Raw genomic sequence first — 26,091 nt, 5'->3', positions numbered from 1 at the left:
TTTCGATAATAGAAGTAAATTAGAAAGTTGTTTAAAATTTTATTTTCTATCTGAATCATGAAAGGAAAAATTTGGGTTTCGTGTCCCTTTAAGGTTTAATTTTATTAATGAAATCTATAAATACGATAATTTGTCTGATCTTGAGCTTACAACTCATTTGTATCGCTTCACCATCTGGATCACCTGCCAGATATTGTTGTTTTAAGGCTCCATATAATTTTTTTTCGATTTCTACATATTATGTTAATTAAAAAAATAAGAGAACATACACGCTCAATGGAGGCGTCTGGTTTAATTGATTTTAGATGTTAATTAATCTGAAGAGTTAAAACAATAAATAAAACAGATAATTGCTAATACAGGGTGAAAGTAACATCTCTTTAAATAATACTACTTTGTTTTTTAAGTAATGCAAATAGGTTTTCTTGTATTTATTCACTAATGATGCTGCTGTTTTATTTATAGTTTTAACCTCGTTTACACATTTTGAAAAATCATATTATTGATGTGGTGCTGCTATCACCAATCACCACTCAGTTTAGCATTTCAATTACTTGTATAAGATAGATAGGTGATTCAATTTCAGTACCATGGAGAGTGAAATTACAATAAAATTAACCCTAAATTACAATGAATTTTTACAAAGCTATAATAAAAAGTACATGAGTGATGGTAAGAAAATTCATTTTTTTTAGGTTTAGGTTTATGGACTCTATCATGGCAATTATGGGACAGTGCCATAACATAACCGAATATGGTAAGTATGAAAGAGTTTTTCAGCAGGTGTGAAAGAAAGAGAACCAGGATAGGTGAGTTATAGGAAGACAGAGAAAACATCCTTAAACTCTCTCATGAACTCAGACTAGTAGGGCTTAAACTAAGAGTAAAAACTCTAATTTACATGCTTAGTAAAGAACATCTTACTCTGTCTAAAGGGATCTAATTTAAAATCAGAATTAAACATTAAAAATATAGGGTCAGATTACAAGTGGCATGCTAATTAACTTTTTGTGTATTACAAGATAAAAGTAACAAGTTAGTGCAAGATCAAAACTCTTATGCTATCTTCAGGACTTTGGATATTGCAAGCGTGTTAACTTCTTCTCCGAATAGACTTTAATGGGGCCCACTGCTAAAAAAAAACCCCACAACACTTAGCACTTGCGCGCTAACCCGACACAGTATTAGACCAACAGCTCTAAAGCTGAAGGTGGTTATGAATACTTTGCATTCCAATGTTCTTTTTATTTTTAAATATATATTTATATACGAAATTGATTATTTTTAATATATATATATATATATATATATATATATATATATATATATATATATATATATATATATAAATCCCCAACAAAATCAGGCACTCGCCGGATTTAAACACAGGAATCTTTAATCCATAAATTTATGGATTAAAGATGCCTGTGTTTAAATCCGGTGAGTGCCTGCTTTTGTTGGGGATTGTGTTTTGTTTGCTGAAGCACCCCGGTCAGAGGAGGATTATTGTGAGTGCTAAACCACATTGGAGGTTATATATATATATATATATATATATATATATATATATATATATATACACTTATACACAGATAACATTTTCTTCTAAGTGAATAACATTGGAATGTAAAGTATTTATATTCAAAACAAAATAGAACACACATTCAAAATATTAAATTTAATAAAAATGATATTTTATGTTTCAATGTGTTTAACTGGAAAGTGCTCAAAAGGATATAAATATGTCTATATGCATGTGTATTTATGTGTTTATATGTGTATATACTGTATGTATGTATATACACATTTACACATAAAAACATGTAAATACACAGTCAAATACCTTTTCATATACCATAACCCTTTTAATCCTTAAGAAACATTTTATGTATGTGTGAAATAGCTTAATTTAATGTGTTTGTGATTTGTTTTGTGAGGTCTCCAGTTGTGCTTATATTTTGAGCACAGATTTTGTTTCCTCTTGAGCTCAACCATTTACTTTCAACTTGTAATATATGCAAGTTACTTAGGGGCCTGTTTATCAAGCTCCGTATGGAGCTTGAAGCGCCGTGTTTCTGGCGAGCCTTCAGGCTCGCCCGAAACACAAGTTATAAAGCAGCGGTCTAAAGACCGCTGCTCCATAACCTGTCCGCCTGCTCTGAGGAGGCGGACAGAGATCGCCGGAAATCAACCCGATCGAATACGATTGGGTTGACTGACACCCCCTGCTAGCGGCCAATCATGTCGGACAGACATTTGATAAATAGGCCCCTTAGTATTGCTTATCGCATCCCATGCTACTGTTAGCGTGACACTTGTAACCTAGCCCATAGTATATACATACACACTTTACAACAACATATGTTTTTAAAAAGGTAATATATATATATGAATATATATATATATATATATATACTGTATATATATATATATATATATATATATATATATATATATATATATATATATATATATATATATACACACACATGTTTTTATATTTACATTTAATAAAATCTTAATTAAAACTATAAGATTCCCTCTAAATTATATTTTGAAATAATATATATGTGCAAATAGAGAAAAGTAAATAAATAGAAATCTTTATAAGTGAGTTTGTAAAAAAAATAATAATGTATCATATAATCAATAATCTATCAAAAATAATAAATAATTATATGTGAATAGTTGAACAAAACCACTTTTAAGTTGATAGGAACTTTCTCACTTTGAGTTAATATTTATCCAGGTTACTTATAAGTTTAAATGAACTTCCCAACAAAGCATATCCAAAGTCAAATTTACTATCAGTTTATCTTGTTTGAAATAGATTTAGAAGCTCTTGTGATATTGGTACAGCTGTTTCTCAGAAAGTGTCTCAGGGGATAATTAGTTTCCTTCAACAGGACAATAACTTAGACCTGGAGCACAACCAAGAGCCTATAGAATACTGAATACTCCAACAGCAATTTCTCCTTAGTTTATATGATATCTAAAAGAATTGCAGTCAGTTTAACAGACAAGCAATGCAATCCCTGGATTGACAAGGACCATACATTTTTATGGTTGTGATAAGCTTTTTTGGCTGTGAAATGTATGTTGGATTCTTGAGATCATGGTACACTATCTGAACATATCATTTATCTATTCTTTACTGTGTAGTTACTCACTATTTGTTTATTAGTTATATTATTAAACCCAAATGTGTCAAAATTATTTTTACTTATTATAGTCATTTTTTAGCTACAGATATAAAATATACTTACTGGATTTAGCACTATGTCTAGAATTCACATTTCTTTCTATGTTTTATGAGAATTCTGAAGGTCATGCACTGAAGGTGTAAATTAAATATGGTGATAACCCGACTCATTGAGAAAACTACAATTCTTTCTAATTAAAAAATTCCAGATTCAATTAATTATATTTTTCAAAGAAAAATATGAAATATGTAACTATTAATGGTGCTCAGTTTGTAAAGTACATATTGTAAAATCATTTACAATGGTTTTTCAGATAAGGGTATTGCCAAGCATGATGAAGCCTTGACTGAACTCATCTTATTAAATTAATTTGTAAGATTTTTATATTTTTTATTATACATTACCATTGACATTTAAATATGCTCCTGGATATTTTCATAAAATTATGAAACATTTATGGGGATATAATATGAACTGTAATGTTGTATGCAATTTCAGTTAAGGGAGACGTAAAGAAGGGAATTTAAGTAATACATTTAACCACTTAAGTAATAGATAGATGATAGATCGATAGATATATGTACTATATTTATATATGTTTATATGACAGTGGTGTACACTCTGCACTGTCTATCCACTTGGTAATATGTGAAGAAGACTTTTGATCTTTCTGACAAAGGTGAAATGTGTTAACAAGCAAACTCTCTGAACACATGATTTTTCACTGCATATTTCATATTTGTTAACCCTTAAACCATGCATATAATTAGTTGTTAATGTGACTTTAAGTTTCATGTATTACTCTGAGATCTGATAAATAACATAATGACATACTCTTTCTAATGTAAATGATGCTCTTTTATTGGAAATTTAAGCCAGCTAGGCTTATTTTCTATTGTTGAGTGGTCCTTTCCATCTGTTTTTCCCCAAACAAAGCTAAAATAAATGTTAAAATAAATGTATCCCCACACTAACACAGCATTTTAGAATCAATTTAAATGTTCTGAAAATGTGGAGCAGTTTATAGCAATGATCTCTAAACATCATTATTGGAATCTGATATTTGAAAAATGCATTTAAAAGATGTAATATAACACTTTATTACATTTCATTAAGTTTTTTAAGGTATGTCTCTGCAGTTATAAAATAAGTGTGCAAATTACAAATAAATCAATTTATTGGAAGACACTAAATGCATTGCATATTTACAAGCTACATTTATTCAAGTGATGTTTCAGGGTTACAATGCTATTTCTTTTCCTGAAGAAAATCAAATGAGAGGAGACACCAAGGGGAAACATAATGTTTATGACAGAAAGCATAAGGAAATAAAGAGAAGAAAAAGATGAGGGAGAGGGTACAACATAGAAAAGGGGAAAAACAATAGACAAAGGAAAATAAAGCTGCAAGGCTAAGAGTAAGTAAGAAAAGGTAAGAAAGAGAGAAAGAGACTAAGGGCTAGATTTATCAACGCTGAGGCGTACAGGGGCGCGTATACGCACCCCTGTACGCCTCAGCTCACCTGTGGCGGGGCAAAATTACCCGCAGGTAATTAATATTGCACACGAGCGCAATTTTGCAATCGCGTGCAATCCCGCCCCCTGCCCGCGCACAACCAATCATGCGTGGGCAGGAGCTGTCAGGAGCTGTCAATTTAATTTCGCCACAATAGAGGTGGCGAAGATGTTAGGGAAGCAGCGGTCTGGTGACCGCTGCTTGATAAATCGTGGCGAGCAAGTTCTTGTGAGAACTTGCTGCCGCAGGGGCTTGATAAATCTAGCCCTTATTAAGGGGGGTTATGAAAGAGAGGTGAGAGAAAGGGAGTAAAAGGCATGAAAGTGGTGAAAAAGCAAGAGAGAGAGATAAATAATACAGTAGAAGAGAAAAAGGGCTGAACATGAGAATGCCTGTCACACAGTCGTGACATTTAACCAGCCAACATTTTTATATTTTTCTGAAAGAAATGGATAAAAGCTTAGAGAAAATTCACAGATGTACTTTATGGACAGAGCCTTAATGCAAACAAATTAAGGCAGCCTTAATGAATCAAAAAGCAGTAATTGCCATCAAATATTATCTAGCTGTGCTAGTGAAGAAGAGCAGAGAATCTAGAAATATATATGGCTTAGAGTTTAAATGGTATTTTTCAGAGTTAGGTAACAGAATTAGCCCATTTTATCAATTAAAAGATGTATTAAGTGAACCAAGCAGTAATTGCTTTCATTTGAGGCATTTACGTCATTTTGATCCTAGATGAACAAAAGTCTCTTAAAAGCTTTTCATATTTCATAGAACTTACAGACTTTAAATTGAGAAAAGTCTGTCATCTTTAATAAACGCTTCCAGATTTTTATAGTGCTTTAAAAGTATATAAAAAATAATAATGTGAAATATTAATAAAAAATAATCATGCAGTTTAAAAAATACATAAAATGTGTACTCTTTTTGAATTCTACATATTTTGTTTTTATTTATTTATATTTGTATTTTATATTTGTGCACTTTACTACATAACCTGTTCAATAGAAGACATTTATAATTTGTCCTCCAAATCTCTAGTTGTTAGTATAATATCATCTTTCTGTTACCATTCATTTAATGAATTTAATTAATGATTTATGATATATTAATCTCAGCAAAAGAAAAAAAAAGATTTTTTTAAGACACGTCAAAACATGCAAAATCAATTCAAATGCATGTTTCCTTTTATTTTCCTTTTTACTGAATTCTTCAGTATTTTTAAGACAATAATTATAATTTTCTACAAATTGTATTACCATGAAGTTAATTCAAATTGCTCATAAAAGGCCATATTATGAGTGTCACGTTAATATTTACGTGCAAGAGATAAGGGATTTATTGCGGCTGTTTGAGCACGTCAAGTTTTCCACCTATATTACAAGTTGAAAGTAAACATGAGCACACTTGAAGTTAATGCTCGCCGGGTTAGCGTGACCTCTAAGCTCAGGTTAACTGTTTTGCGAACCTAAAAAGTTGCACAAAATACATTAAAAATGCATTACAAAGTACAGTTACACATAATAAAACCATGTAATAAAATGATTAAAAAAAATATTGCACAAAAAAGTTATAAGGTTTCAAAAATATGAGGTCTCAGGTGTTAGAAAAAAAATGGCAGGTAAAGGGCTTTAACACAGATTCATACATATACATGTCTAAAGATGTGTATTATATATATATATATATATATATATATATATATATATATACACAAGCGAAGACAAAAGGGTTCAGCCAGCAAAAATGTTATTAAAACAAAGTTCCTTTATTGATTTAACAGTTTAAAAACGGCAAATGAGCAGCTTGTCAGACGACCGAAACATGTCAGACAACACATCCTGACAAGCTGCTCATATGCTGTTTTTTAAACTGTTAAATCAATAAAGGAACTTCGTTTTAATCACATTTGTACTGGCTGAACCCTTTTGTCTTCGCTTGGATATCGTTTCCCTGCTCAGCCGTGCACTCTCATTTTGTGCTAGAGAACGACTGGTATTTCCTGCACGTTCCCATTTGTGGTTCAAAGGTCACATAATTAAGGAAGTGAAAATCAACGTGGAGACGCCGAAGATTGTGCAAACAGCGGTGCGTGAAGCAACAGCAGAGGGAGCGTTGAAAGCTGCAAGCAAGACGATCCACGCAAAGAAAGACAGAGGTAATACCCCAGACAACACCTACACTTTTTGCTACCATTGGTGGCACTAGTAGTGGGTTATAGTGTGTGTATTTTTCCTGTCTTCCAGTGGTATTACTGTGAACCAGACAAGTAACGCTGCGAGTAACTCTGCATTTGTGCACTGAATTGCATTACATTAAGTCGCACCGCTTGTACCTACTGATTGTTCTCCTTCCCTTAATGACTGTGGTCAGGTCCGTGATTACTGATGACTAATTACCCCCTAACAGTAAAAACCCCCACCCACCAAACCCCCCAAAATAAAAAAACCTAACATTAAAAAAACTAAACTACCCATTGCCCCTAAATGGGCATTTGTATGGACATTGCCCTTAAAATGGCATTCAACTCTTTTAATGTCCTTAAAAGGGCAATAAGCTCTTTTCCAGTCCAAAATACCCTAATCTAAATAAAAAAAGCCACCCCAAAAAATAAAAAAAAAGCCTAAGACTAAGCCACAAATAAGTACTCACCATTCCTGAAGTCTGGCGGAGGAAGTCTTCTTCCAGACAGCTTCATCATCTTCTATTTTCATCCGTAACAAAGGCAGCACGGACTGGAGGTGCGGAGCTGTCTTCCCCGATGCATGGATCCTCAGCGGCGTTCCTCAATGGCGTCTGTCCTCGGCAGAGGGCGTTCCTCAGCGGCGTGGAGGATCCTCTTCATCTGATGTCCGTTGTACACTGAAGATTGAATGCAAGGTACCACATTCAATTTGGGTACCTTGCATTACTATTGGCTGAAGTCTTGAAATCAGCCAATAGGATTAGAGCTACTGAAATCCTATTGACTGTTCAAATCAACCAATAAGATTTCAGTAGCTCTCATTCTATTGGCTGATTTCAAAATTTCAGCCAATAGGAATGCAAGGTACCCCAATAAATATAAGGTACCTTGCATTCAATCTTCAGTGTGCGACAGACGATTGCCTGAAGAGGAGCCTCCACGCCGCTGAGGACCACCGCTGATGAAGACCGTCACTGAGGACCGCAGCTGAGAACCACCGCTGAGGATCCGTGTATCGGGGAAGCCAGCTCCTCACCACTGCACTGCCTTCACTCAGGATGAAGATAGAAGATGATGAAGCTGCCTGGAAGAAGACCTTCTCCGCCGGACTTCAGTAACATTTGTGACTTAGTTTTAGGATTTTTTTTTTTAAGATTAGGGATTTAATGGGCTGTAAAAGTACTGATTGCCCTTTTAAGGGCAATGCCTGTACAAATGCCCCTTTAGGGGTAATAGGTAGTTTAGGTTTTTATAGTGTTAGGTTTTTTATTTTGGGGGGTTTGATAGGGGGGGCTTTTTACTGTTAGGGGGGACTTAGTATTTTTTAAATGAAAAAGAGCTGTTTAACTTAGGGCAATGCTCTACAAATTGCACTTTTAAAGGCTATTGGAAGTTTAGATTATGGGGTGTTTTTAATTTGGGGGGCTTCTTTATTGTCATAGGGATTAGGTTTAAATTTTTTTTATATAATTTTGTTTATTTTTTCCTGTAATTTTAGAGTTTTTATTTTTTGTAATTTTAGATTATTTTTTTGTAATTTAATGTTAGGTTTTATTATTTTAAGTTTAACTTAGTATTGGGGATAATTTAGGGGGTGTTAGGTTAGGGGGCTTAGTAATTAAATTAGTTATTTGCATTGTGGGGGGTTGGCGGTTTAGGAGTTAATAGGTTAATTAGGTTTATTGCGATGTGGGTGTTTGGCGGTTTAGGGGTTAATAGGCTAATTAGGTTTATTAAAATGTGGGGGTTTGTCGGTTTAGGGGATAATAGGTTAATTAGGCTTATTGCGATGTGGGGGGTTGGCAGTTTAGGGGTTAATATTTTAATTATATTATTTGTGGATTAGGGGTTAATTACTTTATTATTTTGCGATGTGGGGTTGGCGGTTTTGGTGTTTGTTAATACTTTGTGCGAGAGGTTAGGTTTTTTTTGTTATACTTCGTATCCTCAAAAGGCGTGGATTCTTTTACCACCCTGCCACCATCCCGTTTTTTTTTTTTTTTTTTAATTTCTTGCGGGCGGTTACGTGTCTTTTCGTTGTTTTGTGCGGGCAATTTTTTTTAAGGCTTCGTTTGCCTACGCTGCATCCAGGTGGATTCCAAAAATGGCAGGGTGGTGAAAGAATCCACGCATTTTGAGGATGCGTGCACAACTGGCGACACCAACGGACGCGTTACAAACGCGATTATAATATAGATATATGTATTTACAGACAAATATACACATACACATATAAACACATAAATACATATGTAAACATATAAATACATATATATAAATAAGTGCATTTGAGTCCTTTGCAGTTAAGTAGATGAAAACATGTAAAAACATATTTATGCAATATTCATATTTAATAAAGTGCTATAGTGTGTATCTACTGTAAATATTTCCCATTCTAATCTTCTGCACATAACAGAATATGTCCAATGTATTTCTATATATATTTGTATATACAACAACATTTTAAATTAGAGGGAGATAAAAGGTGAGTTTAAATCCTCCACTACGCACAAAATATAGAAAAAATAACTCATCATGTAGTTCATTAACAAATCTAGACAGGCCCAGAGGCTTGTTTTCATACAGAAAAGCTCTGAATTACATTGTTTCCAATGCAGCATAGGATTCTGGGTAAGATATGCAAATCAATTACACAATGACACACCTTTTTACTTCAGTCTGCTTTTCAGCAGGTTCCCTTTACGCCAAAGTATCGCTTTTCACACAGCTTATAAACTTAGCTAGGGTTAGTGCAGTGATTCATAAATATCCCAGGACAGACTGTTTCGTGGTTTTTGCCACTCATCAGCTGGGAGAAGGTTAGAATCACTGCTGGGTGAAGTTGATTCCGGGCAGAATACAACAACATTTTAAATTAGAGGGAGATAAAAGGTGAGTTTAAAATCCTCCACTATGCACAAAATATAGAAAAAATAACTCATTGTGTAGTTCATTAACAAATCTAGACAGGCCCAGAGGCTGGTTTTCCCACAGAAAACCTCTGAATTAGAATTGTTTCCAATGCAGCAAAGGATTCTGGGTAAGATATGCAAATTAAGTACACAATGATACACCTTTTTACTTCAGTCTGCTTTTCAGCAGGTTCCCTTTACGCCAAAGTATCGCTGTTCACACAGCTTATAAACTTAGCTAAGGTTAGTGCAGTGATTCATAACCATCCCAGGACAGACTGTTTCGTGGTTTTTGCCACTCATCAGCTGGGAGAAGGTTAGAATCACTGCTGGGTGAAGATGATTCCGGGCAGATTACAACAACATTTTAAATTAGTGGTAAGTTTAAAATCCTCCACTACTCACAAAATATAGAAAAAAATAACTCATTGTGTAGACTGAAGTAAAAAGGTGTGTCATTGTGTACTTAATTTGCATATCTTACCCAGAATCCTTTGCTGCATTGGAAACAATGTAATTCAGAGGTTTTCTGTGGGAAAACAAGCCTCTGGGCCTGTCTAGATTTGTTAAAGGATTACTTTCTGTTATAATTTTTAAGCCAAACAACTAACATATTAAAGTTAATAAACATTAATTAAAACCTACTGACCTATATTTTCTCAAAAAAGAAGTTTCATAACGTTATAAAAGTTATATCTTTTATTCCCCGATGATGTCACGTTATCCTGCCCACTATTTTCAGCACTGCATGTTCAAAATACTTAAACCAATAAAATTGTGTTTAAAGCGCCATTTTGAAACCTAGGTATTGTAAACTGATTGGTACAGAGCAAAGGATACCCATGGAGTGGGTTTGGAAAACAATTAAGTTTGCAGGCAAGATTTCTGATATACGGTAGAGATATGTTAATGAAATGCTATTGATAAAAAGCGTATTTGGGGTAGTTAGTTAGTAACAGGCATAGAAAATATTTACTTACAGTGGCCCTTTAATGAACTACACAATGAGTTATTTTTTCTATATTTTATGCATAGTGGAGGATTTTAAACTCACCTTTTCTCTCCCTCTAATTTAAAATGTTGTTGTATTCTGCTCGGAATCAACTTCACCCAGCAGTGATTCTAACCTTCTCCCAGCTGATGAGTGGCAAAAACCATGAAACAGTCTGTTCTGGGATGGTTATGAATCACTGCACTAACCCTAGCTAAGTTTATAAGCTGTGTGAACAGCAATACTTTGGTGTAAAGGGAACCTGCTGAAAAGCAGACTGAAGTAAAAAGGTGTGTCATGTACTTAATTTGCATATCTTACCCAGAATCCTTTGATGCACTGGAAACAATGTTATTCATTAATAATGTGAAATATTAATAAAAAATAATCATACAGTTTAAAAAATACATAAAATGTGTACTCTTTTTGAATTCTACATATTTTGTTTTTATTTATTTATATTTGTATTTTATATTTGTGCACTTTACTACATAACCTGTTCAATAGAAGACATTTATAATTTGTCCTCCAAATCTCTAGTTGTTAGTATAATATCATCTTTCTGTTACCATTCATTTAATGAATTTAATTAATGATTTATGATATATTAATCTCAGCAAAAGAAAAAAAAAGATTTTTTTAAGACACGTCAAAACATGCAAAATCAATTCAAATGCATGTTTCCTTTTTTTTTCCTTTTTACTGAATTCTTCAGTATTTTTAAGACAATAATTATAATTTTCTACAAATTGTATTACCATGAAGTTAATTCAAATTGCTCATAAAAGGCCATATTATGAGTGTCACGTTAATATTTACGTGCAAGAGATAAGGGATTTATTGCGACTGCTTGAGCATGTCAAGTTTTCCACCTATATTACAAGTTGAAAGTAAACATGAGCACACTTGAAGTTAATGCTCGCCGGGTTAGCGTGACCTCTAAGCTCAGGTTAACTGTTTTGCGAACCTAAAAAGTTGCACAAAATACATTAAAAATGCATTACAAAGTACAGTTATACATAATAAAACCATGTAATAAAATGATTAAAAAAAATATTGCACAAAAAAGTTATAAGGTTTCAAAAATATGAGGTCTCAGGTGTTAGAAAAAAAATGGCAGGTAAAGGGCTTTAACACAGATTCATACATATACATGTCTAAAGATGTGTATTATTTTTATATATATATATATATATATATATATATATATATATATATATATATATATATATAGTATAGTGTGTATATATATATATATATATACTGTATATATATATAATAGACAAAAAGTTGCACTCACAGGTCTTTTGAATACAAGTACAACCTACTTTAATATTAAACATTTTCGGGGGATCTAGTTCCCTTCGTCAGCATGCTGATGAAGGGGACTAGATCCCCAAAAACATTTCATATATACAAATATAGAAAAAAATAACTCATTGTGTAGTTCATTAACAAATCTAGACAGGCCCAAAGGCTTGTTTTCCCACATATAAAGTCATATAAAGACCATGACATCAGTCCATGACTCTAACAGCCACATACATCTATATACTGTAGAGCCACAAGATTCCAATGACAGCACTGTTTCAGTAAAAAAATCCTTACTTTATTGAAGCAACATTAAGATAAAAACATGACTAAGAGTCTACGTGACTCAAAACATTGTTGATTTTTATCCTATTGTTGCTTCAATAAAGTGTGGATTTTTTTTCTGAAACATTACTGTTGCTATCATTGGAGTTTTGTGGATTTATATTAAGAAAGGTTGGCAGGCCTCCCTAGCGCACGTGCACTTTGTTACTTTTCCACAAGAAATTTGCCTTTGCACATGGAAGTGTTAAAATAAAGGTGCTGTACTTATCTTGTTTGTTGGAAATATATATATATATATATATATATATATATATATATATATATATATATATATATATATATATATATATATATATATATATATATATATAAATATATATATATATATATATATATATATATATGTATGTATATATATATATATATATATTTGTAGAGATACAGAAATGGCCAAAAATATTGGCACCCCTGCATTTCTGTCAGATAATGCACCACTTCACCCAGAAAATTGTTTAGGCATTCTCATGTTTATTTCTTTTGCTTGTATTCATAGGACACAAAAAAAAGTGGAGAAAAAAAAGCCAAATCTGACACATTGGGGTCTAGTTATCAAGCCATCAACCTCAAATACGCTGGAATTCCGCAGCGTATTTGTGGCGAGGCTGATTCGCCTTAGTTATCAAAGGCTAGAGACCAGCAAAAGTAGAATTTTGTGATGTAAACTTCTATCCGCCGTACTCAGTCCGACACAGATCGATTCTTACGTCACTCCAGATGTTCTGCACACAAGTACGGCACAATCTGACTACTTTTGCTAGTTATCAAAAAACTAGCAGGTACGCTCGGCACTTTTACGGCCCAGCATACCTGGTTTTCAATCCGCCGCCCTGGAGGCGGCGGATCCCATAGGAATCAATGGGAGTCTGACCATAGCGAAAGTACAAGTTCGCTGCTGCCAGACATCCCATTGATTTCTATGGGAGCTGTCTACACCTAACACCCTAACATGTACCCCGAGTCTAAACTCCCCTAATCTGCCCCCCTACACCGCCGCAACTAAATAAAGTTATTACCCCCTAAACTGCCGCTCCCGCCGGAGCCCACCGCAACTATAATATATGTATTAACCCCTAAACTGCCGCTCCCGGAGCCCACCGCAAGCTACTCTATACATATTAACCCCTAAACCGCCGCTCCCGGAGCCCACCGCCACCTACATTATACCTAGTAACCCCTATCCTGCCCCCCTATACCGCCGCCCTCTATAATAGAGTTATTAACCCCTATCCTGCCAATCCCGCACCTCGCCGCAACTAAATAAATAGTTTAACCCCTAAACTGCTGCTCCCGGACCCCCGCAAACTATATTAAATTTATTAACCCCTATCCTGCCCCCCCTACACCGTCGCCACCTATAATAAATTTATTAACCCCTATCCTGCCCCCCACTACACCGCCGCCACTGTAATAAAATTATTAACCCCTAAACCTAAGTCTAACAGTAACCCTAACACCCCCCCTAACTTAAATATTAATTAAATAAATCTAAATAATATTTCTATTATGAACTAAATTAATCCTATTTAAAGCTAAATACTTACATTTAAAATAAACCCTAATATAGCTACAATATAAATAATAATTATATTGTAGCTATCTAGGATTTATTTTTATTTTACAGGTAACTTTCAATTTATTTTAACTAGGTACAATAGCTATTAAATAGTTATTAACTATTTAATAGCTTATCTAGCTAAAATAAAGATAAATTTACCTGTAAAATAAAAACTAACCTAAGTTACAATTACACCGAACACTACACTATACTTAAATAAATTATTCCTATTTAAAACTAAATACTTACCTGTAAAATAAACCCTAAGATAGCTACAATGTAATTAATAATCACATTGTAGCTATCTTAGGATTTATATTTATTTTACAGGTAACTTTGTATTTATTTTAGCTAGTTAGAATAGTTATTAAATAGTTATTAACTATGTAATAACTACCTAGCTAAAAGAAAAACAAAATTACCTAACCTAAGTTACAATTGAACCTAACACTACACTATCTTTAAATGAATTAAATAAATTAACTACAAAAAACTACAATTAAATACAATTACATAAACTAACTAAAGTACAAAAAAAAAGCTGTTACAAAAAATAAAAAAAATAAGTTACAAACATTTTAAAAATATTACAACAATTTTAAGCTACTTACACCTAATCTAAGCCCCCTAATAAAATAACAAAGCCCCCCAAAATAAAAAAATGCCCTACCCTATTCTAAATTAAAAAAGTTCAAAGCTCTTTTACCTTACCAGCCCTTAAAAGGGCCTTTTGTGGGGGCATGCCCCAAAGAATTCAGCTCTTTTGCCTGTTAAGAAAAATACAACCCCCCCAACATTAAAACCCACCACCCACATACCCCTAATCCAACACAAACCCCCCTTAAAATAACCTAACACTAATCCCCTGAAAATCATCCTACCTTTAGTCGTCTTCACTCAGCCGAGCAGCGATGGAACTGAAGAGGAGACCCGGAGCGGCAGAAGTGATCCTCCAAGCGGCGCTGAAGAAATCTTCCATCAGATGAAGTGATCCTCCAAGCGGCGCTGAAGAACTCTTCCATCCAGGCAATGTCATCTTCCAAGAGGCGCTGAAGAAGTCTTCTATCCGGGCGATGTCATCTTCCAAGCCGGGTCTTCAATCTTCATCCCGCCGACGCGGAACATCCTTCTTTACTGACGGACTACCGACGAATGAAGGCTCCTTTAAGGGACGTCATCCAAGATGGCGTCCCTTCAATTCCGATTGGCTGATAGGATTCTATCAGCCAATCGGAATTAAGGTAGGAAAAATCTGATTGGCTGATTCAATCAGCCAATCAGATTCAAGTTCAATCCGATTGGCTGATTCAATCAGCCAATCAGATTGAGCTCACATTCTATTGGCTGTTCCGATCAGCCAATAGAATGCAAACTCAATCTGATTGGCTGATTGGATCAGCCAATCGGATTGAACTTGAATCTGATTGGCTGATTCAATCAGCCAATCAGATTTTTCCTACCTTAATTCCGATTGGCTGATAGAATCCTATCAGCCAATCGGAATTGAAGGGACGCCATCTTGGATGACGTCCCTTAAAGGAGCCTTCATTCGTCGGTAGTCCGTCGGTAAAGAAGGATGTTCCGCGTCGGCAGGATGAAGATTGAAGAACCGGCTTGGAAGATGACATCACCCAGATAGAAGACTTCTTCAGCGCCTCTTGGAAGATGACATCGCCCGGATGGAAGAGTTCTTCAGCACCGCTTGGAGGATCACTTCATCGGATGGAAGATTTCTTCAGCGCCGCTTGGAGGATCACTTCTGCCGCTCCGGGTCTCCTCTTCAGTTCCATCGCTGCTCAGCTGAGTGAAGACGACTAAAGGCAGGATGATCTTCAGGGATTTAGTGTTAGGTTATTTTAAGGGGGGTTTGGGTTAGATTAGGGGTATGTGGGTGGTGGGTTTTAATGTTGGGGGGGTTGTATTTTTCTTTTACAGGCAAAAGAGCTGAATTCTTTGGGGCATGCCCCCACAAAAGGCCCTTTTAAGGGCTGGTAAGGTAAAAGAGCTTTGAACTTTTTTAATTTAGAATAGGGTAGGGCATTTTTTTATTTTGGGGGGCTTTGTTATTTTATTAGGGGGCTTAGATTAGGTGTAAGTAGCTTAAAATTGTTGTAATATTTTTAAAATGTTTGTAACTTATTTTTTTTATTTTTTGTAACTTAGCTTTTTTTTGTACTTTAGTTAGTTTATGTAATTGTATTTAATTGTAGTTATTTGTAGTTAATTTATTTAATTCATTTAAAGATAGTGTAGTATTAGGTTTAATTGTAACTTAGGTTAGGATTTATTTTACAGGTAATTTTGTATTTCTTTTAGCTAGGTAGTTATTAAATAGTTAATAACTATTCTAACTAGCTAAAATAAATACAAAATTACCTGTAAAATAAATATAAATCCTAAGATAGCTACAATGTAATTATTAATTACATTGTAGCTATCTTAGGGTTTATTTTACAGGTAAGTATTTAGTTTTAAATAGGAATAATTTATTTAAGAATAGTGTAGTGTTAGGTGTAATTGTAACTTAGGTTAGTTTTTATTTTACAGGTAAATTTCTCTTTATTTTAGCTAGGTAAGCTATTAAATAGTTAATAACTATTTAATAGCTATTGTACCTAGTTAAAATAAATTGAAAGTTACCTGTAAAATAAAAATAAATCCTAAGATAGCTACAATATAATTATTATTTATATTGTAGCTATATTAGGGTTTATTTTAAATGTAAGTATTTAACTTTAAATAGGATTAATTTAGTTCATAATAGAAATATTATTTAGATTTATTTAATTAATATTTAAGTTAGGGGGGGTGTTAGGGTTAGTGTTAGACTTAAGTTTAGGGGTTAATAATTTTATTACAGTGGCGGCGGTGTAGTGGGGGGCAGGATAGGGGTTAATAAATTTATTATAGGTGGCGACGGTGTAGGGGGGCAGGATAGGGGTTAATAAATTTAATATAGGTTGCGGGGTCCGGGAGCGGTGGTTTAGGGGTTAAAATATTTATTTAGTTGCGGCGAGGTGCGGGATTGGCAGGATAGGGGTTAATAACTTTATTATAGAGGGCGACGGTATAGGGGGGGCAGGATAGGGGTTACTAGGTATAATGAAGGTGGCAGCGGTGTCCGGGAGCAGCGGTTTAGGGGTTAATACATTTATCAGAGTTGCGGCAGGGTCTAGGAGCGGCGGTTTAGGGGTTAATACATTTATCAGAGTTGCAGCAGGGTCTAGGAGCGGCGGTTTAGGGGTTACTAACTTTATTGAGTTGCGGGGGGCTCCGGGGGCACCGGTATAGGGGGTAGAACAGTGCAGTTTAGTCTGAGTGCTTAGTGACAGGCTATCAATAAAGCTGGGAAAAAGCCGAAGAGCAGCGAGATCGGATGAGTGATAACTCTCACAGTCCGCTGCTCATCGCCCCGTACTTGGTGCACGGCTTTTTGACAGCTTTATTTGATAACTTAGGCGAAATTTTTCAGATTCTTGTGAGGCGAGCTTAGGCGGGCGTATTGGGCCGGCGAAGGCAGGAAAGTTGACACGTTGATAACTACCACCCATTTTACGCAAAACGCTAAAAATGGACTGGACAAAATTATTGGCCGCCTCAATTTAATATTTGGTTGCACACCCCTTGAAAAAAATAACTGAAATCAATTGTTTCCTGTAAACATCAATGTGTTTCTTACACCTCTCTATGGGAATTTTGGACCACTCTTCTTTAGCCAACTGATCCAGGTCTCTCAGATTGGAAGGCTCAGATTGGAAGGGTTGCTTTTCACAACTGCTGTTTTGAGATCTCTCCACAGGGGCTCTATGGGATTGAGACTCTGGACTCATTGCTGGCCAGTTCAGTACTCTCCAGCGCTTTGTCTTAAATCATTTCTGGGTGCTTTTTCACATGTGCTTTGGGTCATTGTCCTGCTGTAAGACCCATGACCTCTGACGGAGACCCATCTTTCTGACACTGGGCCCTACGTTGCACCACAGAATTCTGTGGTAGTCTTCAGATTTCATAATGCCATGCACACAGTCAAGACATTCAGTGCTGAAGCAGTAATTAAGTGAACCTCCACCATGTTTGACTGTAGGGACTGTATTCTTTTCTTTAAAAGCCTCATTTCTGTTTCTGAAAACAGTAGAATGATGGGCTTTACCAAAAAGCTGTAATTTTGTTTGATCTATCCACAGCACATTATCCCAAAATGATTATGGCTTCCTCAGGTAAGTTTTGGCAAACTCCAATCTAGCTTTTCTATGTTTCTGTGTCAGCAGTGGGGTCCTCCTGAGTCTCCTATGATAGCGTCCCTTTTCATTCAGATGGCAATATATAGTGCGAGATGACACATTTGCACCCTGTGCCTGAAGGTTAGCTTGAATTTGTCGGGAAGTTGATTGAGGTTTTTTATCCACCATTTGAACAATCCTTTGTTGCAATCTTTGATCAATTTTTCTCTTTGTCAATGTCCAGGGAGATTAGCTACAGTGCCATGGGCTGTAAACTTCTTGACAATGTTGCACACAGTGGACACATGAACATTAAGATCTCTAGAGATGGACTTCCAACCTTGAGATTGTCTTTGCTTTTCCACAAGTTTTGTTCTCAAATCCTCAGACAATACTTTGCTGCTCTTTCTCTTCTACATGCTCAGTGTGGCACATAAAGACACACAACAGGAAGGTTAAGTCAATTTTTTACCATTTTAACTGGTTGCCAGTGTGATTTCTTATTGTCAGCACTTGGTAATTGATACAGGTGTGTTTAATTACAAATTACAGGAGCATCACAACCTTTATTATTTCTTATAGTTTTGAGAAGGTGCCAATTATTTTGCCCAGTCCATTATTGGAGCTTTGCGTGAAGATTTGTTTTTTTTTTCTCTACTCTTTGGTGTCATACCAATACAAAAAAAATAAAATAAACATGAGAATGCCTAATCATTTGCAATTACAAAAAATTTCTGGGCAAAGTGGTGCATTATCTGACAGAAATGCAAGGGTGCCAATATTTTTGGCCATGACTGTATATGTTTTACCAACAAAACATTAGATATACTGTATGTAGAAATATGTATTTATGAATAAATAGAACATATTCTGCTATGGGCAGAACATTGGAATGTTAAATATTCATTTTATTCATGTTGGGTTAGAGCACTTGAGAATATGTGATAGCGTTTGCATGTTAGTTTTTCCGTCACTTTTTTTTGCTCCATTGACTTCTATGGGGGAAAAGGTGATATTCCGAGTTCAGCTTTTTATGCGCGTCGGGTTAGCGAACAAGCAAAAACAGTTTACTTTCAACTCAATATGAGCACAACCCGACGCACACAAAAAGTTTACTTCTAGCGCAGTTAATTCTCGAGTGGGAGCGTTAAATAGTGCTCCACTTATAATCTAGCCCAAAGAGTTAATTTCAAATAATCATAAAAACGTTCTTTTTAAGTTTACTACGAGTTTACTTGAAAATTAATTTCTCAGCATGCATTTAAAATATATTGCAGCTCCAAAATTAACAATTAATTTGAGCTTCTATTTTTATTTCAATATTCATTTTAAATAATGTACAGTTATATTTTTATGAATATATTTCCTCAATTTGCTTCTGTTTTCAATATTTAATATTTATTTAATATTACTTTTGTTGATAGCTTCCTTCACTGAACATCAGATTAGATTTTTAAACATTTTACCAACCCATTAACTTTTTTCAAAAGCCCAGTGGACTTAATTATCTCAAAATAGGACAATTAAAAAAAATAGAAACTATCTACCCCTTTTTTATTTTACAAATGAGTGGTAAAAAGTGAGTGTTTCAATCCAGGGATTTTTGGACTGTGGCTTTATTTCTCCTGAGATGTGTTTTAATATCAAGCCATTTTTTTTATAGTAGTGGGGGTATGTCAAATTAAGGGACTTAATATATAGAAGAGGACATATAGACCGGCAGAAGTCTTCATCCTATCCGGGCAGAAGAGGACATCCGGACCGGCAGAGATCTTCAGCCAAGCGGCATCTTCTATCTTCATACATCCGACGAGGAGCGGCTCCATCTTCAAGACTTCCGGCGCGGAACATCCTCCTTCCCCGACGACTACCCGACGAATGAAGGTTCCTTTAAGTGACGTCATCCAAGATGGCGTTCTCTTGAATTCCGATTGGCTGATAGGATTCTATCAGCCAACCGGAATTAAGGTAGGAAAAATCTGATTGGCTGATTGAATCAGCCAATCAGATTCAAGTTCAATCCGATTGGCTGATCCAATCAGCCAATCAGATTGAGCTCGCATTCCATTGGCTGATCGGAACAGCCAATAGAATGCAAGCTCAATCTGACTGGCTGATTGGATCAGCCAATCGGATTGAACTTGAATCTGATTAGCTGATTCAATCAGCCAATCAGATTTTTCCTATCTTAATTCTGATTGGCTGATAGAATCCTATCAGCCAATCAGAATTCGAGGGATGCCATCTTGGATGACGTCACTTAAAGGAACCTTCATTCGTCGCATAGTCGTCGGGGAAGGAGGATGTTCCGTGCCGGATGTCTTGAAGATGGAGCCGCTCCTCGTCGGATGGATGAAGATAGAAGATGCCGCTTGGATGAAGATGTCTTCCGGTCCAGATGTCCTCTTCTGCCCGGATAGGATGAAGACTTCTGCCGGTCTGGATGTCCTCATCTGCCCATCGGATGAAGACTTCGGCCCGGCTGGGTGAACATGACTCAAGGTAGGGAGATCTTCAGGGGGGTAGTGTTAGGTTTATTTAAGGGGGGTTTGGGTTAGAGTAGGGGTATGTGGGTGGTGGGTTTTAATGTTGGGGGGTGTATTTTTTTTTACAGGCAAAAGAGCTGATGACTTTGGGGCATGCCCCGCAAAAAGACCTTTTAAGGGCTGGTAAAAGAGCTGGTTACTTTTTAATTTAGAATAGGGTAGGGACCTTTATTATTTTGGAGGGCTTTTTTATTTTATTAGGGGGCTTAGAGTAGGTGTAATTAGCCTAATATTCTTGTAATCTTTTTTTATTTTTTGTAATTTAGTGTTTGTTTTTTTTTTGTAATTTAGTTTAGTTTATTTAATTGTATGTATTTGTAGGTAATTTATTTAATTAATTTATTGATCGTGTAGTATTAGGTTTAATTGTAACTTAGGGTAGGAATTATTTTACAGGTAATTTTGTAATTATTTTAACTAGGTAGCTATTAAATAGTAAATAACTATTTAATAGCTATTGTACCTAATTAAAATAAATACAAAGTTGCCTGTAAAATAAATATAAATCCTAAAATAGCTACAATATAATTATTCATTATATTGTAGCTATATTATGGTTTATTTTACAGGTAAGTATTTAGCTTTAAATAGGAATACTTTATTTAATAAGAGTTAATTTATTTCGTTAGATAAAAATTATATTTAATTTAGGGGTTGTTAGGGTTAGACTTAGCTTTAGGGGTTAATAATAATAATAATAATAATAATAATAATGTAATTTATTAGAGTAGCGGCGAGGTCCAGTCGGTAGATTAGGGTTTAGGGGTTAATGCTTGAAGTTAGGTGGCAGCGACGTTGGGGGGGGGGCAGATTAGAGGTTAATAAATATTATGTAGGTGTCGGCGATGTTAGGGGCAGCAGATTAGGGGTTCATAGGGATAATGTAGGTGGTGGCGATGCGCGGTCGGCAGATTAGGGGTTAAAATATTTATTATAGTGGCGGTGATGTGGGGGGACCTCGGTTTAGGGGTACATAGGTAGTTTATGGGTGTTAGTGTACTTTGTAGCACTGTAGTTAAGAGATTTATAAACCGGCGTTAGCCCATAAAGCTCTTAACTACAGCCTTTCCATGGGCATTAGAAGTTTTGTCAGTAGAGGTGTAACGATCACTTCAGCCAAGACTCTAAATACCAGCGTTAGGAAGATCCCATTGAAAAGATAGGATACGCAATTGGCGTAAGGGGATATGCGGTATGGAAAAGTCATGGCTTGAAAGTGAGCGTTAGACCTTTACCTACACGACTCTAAATACCAGCGGGCGGGCAAAAGCAGCGTTAGGAGCCCTTAACGCTGCTTTTGACAGCTACCGCAGAACTATAAATCTAGGCATTATAAATCTGTGTAATCTTCCTATATTTCATCTAACTCTCCAGGGACTCACAGGGGGGTGTTAGGGTTAGGGTTAGACTTTAGGGGTTAATACATTTATTAGAGTAGCGGCGAGGTCTGGTCGGCAGATTAGGGGTTAATACTTGAAGTTAGGTGGCGGTGACGTTGGGGGGCAGATTAGAGGTTAATAAATATTATGTAGGTGTCGGCAATGTTAAGGGCAGCAGATTAGGGGTTCATAAGGATAATGTAGGTGGCGGCGATGTGCGGTCAGCATATTAGGGGTTAAAAATCTTTATTATAGTGGCGGCGATGTGGGGGACCTCGGTTTAGGGGTACATAGGGTTAGACTTAGCTTTAGGGGTTAATACATTTATTAGAGCAGCAGCGAGGTCTGGTCGGCAGATTAGGGGTTAATACTTGAAGTTAGGTGGCGGCAATGTTAGGGAGGGCAGATTAGGGGTTAATACTATTTATTCTAGGGTTTGCAAGGCGGGAGTGCAGCGGTTTCGGGGTTAATACATTTATTATAGTGGCGGCGAGGTCCGGTCGGCAGATTAGGGGTTAATAAGTGTAGGTAAGGTAGCGGCGACGTTGGGGGGGGGCAGATTAAGGGGTAATGAATATAATATAGGGGTCGGCGGTGTTAGGGGCAGCAGATTAGGGGTTCATAGGTATAATGTAGCTTGCGGCGGTGTACGGAGCGGCAGATTAGGGGTTAATAATAATATGCAGGGGTCAGCGATAGCGGGGGCGGCAGATTAGGGGTTAATAAGTGTAAGGTTAGGGGTGTTTAGACTTGGGGTTCATGTGAGGGTGTTAGGTGCAGACTTAGAAAGTGTTTCCTTAACGCTGCTTTTTTGCAGGTTTAAGGTTTTCTTTCAGCCCAAACAGCCCCATTGTTTTTCCAGCTTACCGCTACCGTAAGAAACGCTGGTATTGTGGGTTGAAGTGGCGGTAAATTATGCTCAACGCTCCCTTTTTGGAGCCTAATGCAGCCCTTCAGAGAACTCTAAATACCAGCGTTGTTTAGAAGCAGTGCTAGAAAAAAAAGACGTATAGCTAACGCACCCCTTCGGCCACAAAACTCTAAATCTAGGTGTAAGTGTTTCTAAAAGATGGTAATTTTTTTTTTGTTTTTTTTATAAATATATTCTTAGCATGGTCTTGGTTCCAGAACTGATGTAATTTTGGAATTTTTAATTAATTCTTGGTACTTGAAATACCAGTTTCAGATTAACTATTGGCAAAGGATCTACATAAATAGCTAGTAAACACATTGAACTAGATAGTGAGTGGCCCGCTAACTGTTGCACGCGAGCACTAAGGGACTTATTGTGGCTCTTTGTGTGCTTCAGAAGTAGAACTTGTATTACGAGTTAAAAGTAAAAGCGTTCGCTTGAGCACAAATGAATTTAACGTGCATCGGTATATTGCATCTTCAGAGCTGTGGTTAGCTGTTACGCTTGACTGAAAAGTTGTACATAACACATCAACAATACATTTAAAAGTACAGTTACACTCATCATAACACTGTCTAAAAATATATTTTTAAAAACATTGCATAAAACAATTATAAGGGCTAAAAGATATGAGGTCTCAGGTATTAGAAAAGAAGGGCTGCAAAGGGCATTAGCATTGAGATAAATACATATACATGTCTCTCTCTCTCTCTCTCTCTCTCTCTCTCTCTCTCTCTCTCTCTCTCTCTCTCTCTCTCTCTCTATATATATATATATATATATATATATGTGTGTGTGTTTGTACATATGTATATATATATATATATATATAATTATATATGTATTTACAAACATATTCAAAGATAGAAATATGTATACATACATATATATATATATATATATATATATATATATATATATATATATATATATATATACATACAGTATATGTGCAGTCAAGTAGCTGAAAACATGAAAAATCATACTTATGCAATATTCATATATAATAAAGTGTTTAACTGTGTATGTACTGTAAATATTTCACATGCCAATGTTCTTTACAAAGAGGGATATATGATACGTTATATATATATATATATATATATATATATATATATATATATATATAAAAGTGATCAGGTTTGCATGCAAGTATGAATACATTAACCTGGTCATGGTATTCCAAATTTGGACTTTTCGCATGTGTCGGGTTAGTACTCATGCAAAAAACATTTTACTTTCAACTTATAATACACACGCTACCTAACAAGCGCAAAAAGCTTACTTCTAGTAGAGTTAATGCGTGATTGGGTGCGATACATATCGCTTCACTCCTAAAAGGTGCAGCGCTCATTTATTGTGCGCCAACAATTTGGAAATGTGCCCATTTGCTGCTGCTTGATAAGGAACCAGCCATTACAAATGGCTGGTTATTGCTAATGCAAGTTCGCAGTAGCAATTAGCGCTTAAAAAATTAACCAGAGATCAAATCTCTGGTTCATTTTATAAATGTCACACAAATGCCCCCAAAAATGTAAGTGTTAATTTTCTATTAAAAAAAGAATGTAGCATTTAAAAATCTTAAATTATGCTTACCTGATAATTTTCTTTTCTTCTGACGGGAAGTGTCCACAGCTGCATTCATTACTTTTGGGAATTCAGAACCTGGCCACCAGGAGGAGGCAAAGACACCCCAGCCAAAGGCTTAAATACCTTCCCCACTTCCCTCATTCCCGCATCATTCTGCCAAGGGAACAGTAGGAGAAATATCAGGGTGAAAAAGGTGCCAGAAAAATAAAACTGAAATACGGCGCCCCATAGATAAAACATGGGTGGGGAGCTGTGGACTCTTCCCATCAGAAGAAAATAAAATGATCAGGTAAGCATAATTTAAGTTTTTCTTCTTAAACGGAAGAGTCCACAGCTGCATTCATTACTTTTGGGAAAAAAATACCCAAGCTACAGAGGACACTGAATGCAAACAAAGGGCAGGTACAGAAGGCGGCCACTTTGGAGGGCACCACAGCCTGAAATTACCCAACACCTTACAAAAAAAGTAACACTTTAGACACAAGGGGTTAAAAACCTGAAAGGACCAAGTTACTGCCCATCAGTTAAACAACCTACAAGGCCGAGTTAGAGAGTACTCAGAATCCCTAGATCCATTGAACACAAAGAGCCCTCGAGGAGCCAAGTCCTGCGGGCCTTCTGATCACACTGAACTAACCCTAGACCCGAGGGAAGAACCTACACCTACCCCCGAGGGGGAAAACGGAGGACCAATAAGATATCTAAAGGACCACCAACTAGGGTAAGAAGCCTCAAAACGACTTAAGCAAACCCAAGGTTGCTAAAAACAACCTACCAGGGAAGAACTCCCTAGCAGGACAAGGACCAGTGATCAACTCTACACCTAAAAAAGGGCGATCATGATAAAAAACTCAATGACTACTCTCAGACCCCTGACACAACACCATACTACTTATGGTGCTACAAGGAGCCACAAGCTCCCCACTGTACCCTAGTCTAGCAGACACAGAGTCGAAAACTAGTCAAACATAAGTAGGAAACCCATATAAACAAAAGAAAATATGGAGCCTGCAGACAAGGATTAATTATCCTATCAGAGAAAAAGGCTATCTTGTGAAAACACACAGCCACCTCTAAACAAGAACTCGCGAACTCCAGCCACAAGACAGCAAAGCTGACCCTAAGCCAACGTGGTAGATGATCCCACAGAGAATGCCGAAAATATCGACAACTAATGTCTAGGAAAAATCCAGACCTTAGAAGAACATCCAACACCAGCAGCATATGAAACCAGTGGAGGGACGAACACTGTGAACCCCTCACCAAAGGCAGGAACAAGGTTAGAAAGCTGCCACTGCAGGATTCAAACTCCAAACCTCCAGCTACTAGGCAGGGAGATATTCCTTAGGCCACATATACCTGCTTAACTGGAGCTTTTTGTATATATTTTAGATTTGTATGGGTTGAACTTGATGGACTTCGGTCT

General features: G+C 36.0%; 1 protein-coding gene across 1 annotated transcript in view; it reads right to left on the bottom strand.

Moving 5' to 3' along the window:
* The window catches only part of DOK5 (docking protein 5), a 484,210-nt gene that overhangs the window by 12,515 nt on the left and 445,604 nt on the right, over positions 1–26,091 (bottom strand). The gene's annotated exons all lie outside the window — the stretch shown is intronic.

Source organism: Bombina bombina, chromosome 1 (assembly GCF_027579735.1).
Source record: "Bombina bombina isolate aBomBom1 chromosome 1, aBomBom1.pri, whole genome shotgun sequence".
In the NCBI taxonomy this organism is placed as follows: Eukaryota; Metazoa; Chordata; class Amphibia; order Anura; family Bombinatoridae; genus Bombina; species Bombina bombina.
This window is presented reverse-complemented; position numbering and strand designations above follow the sequence as displayed.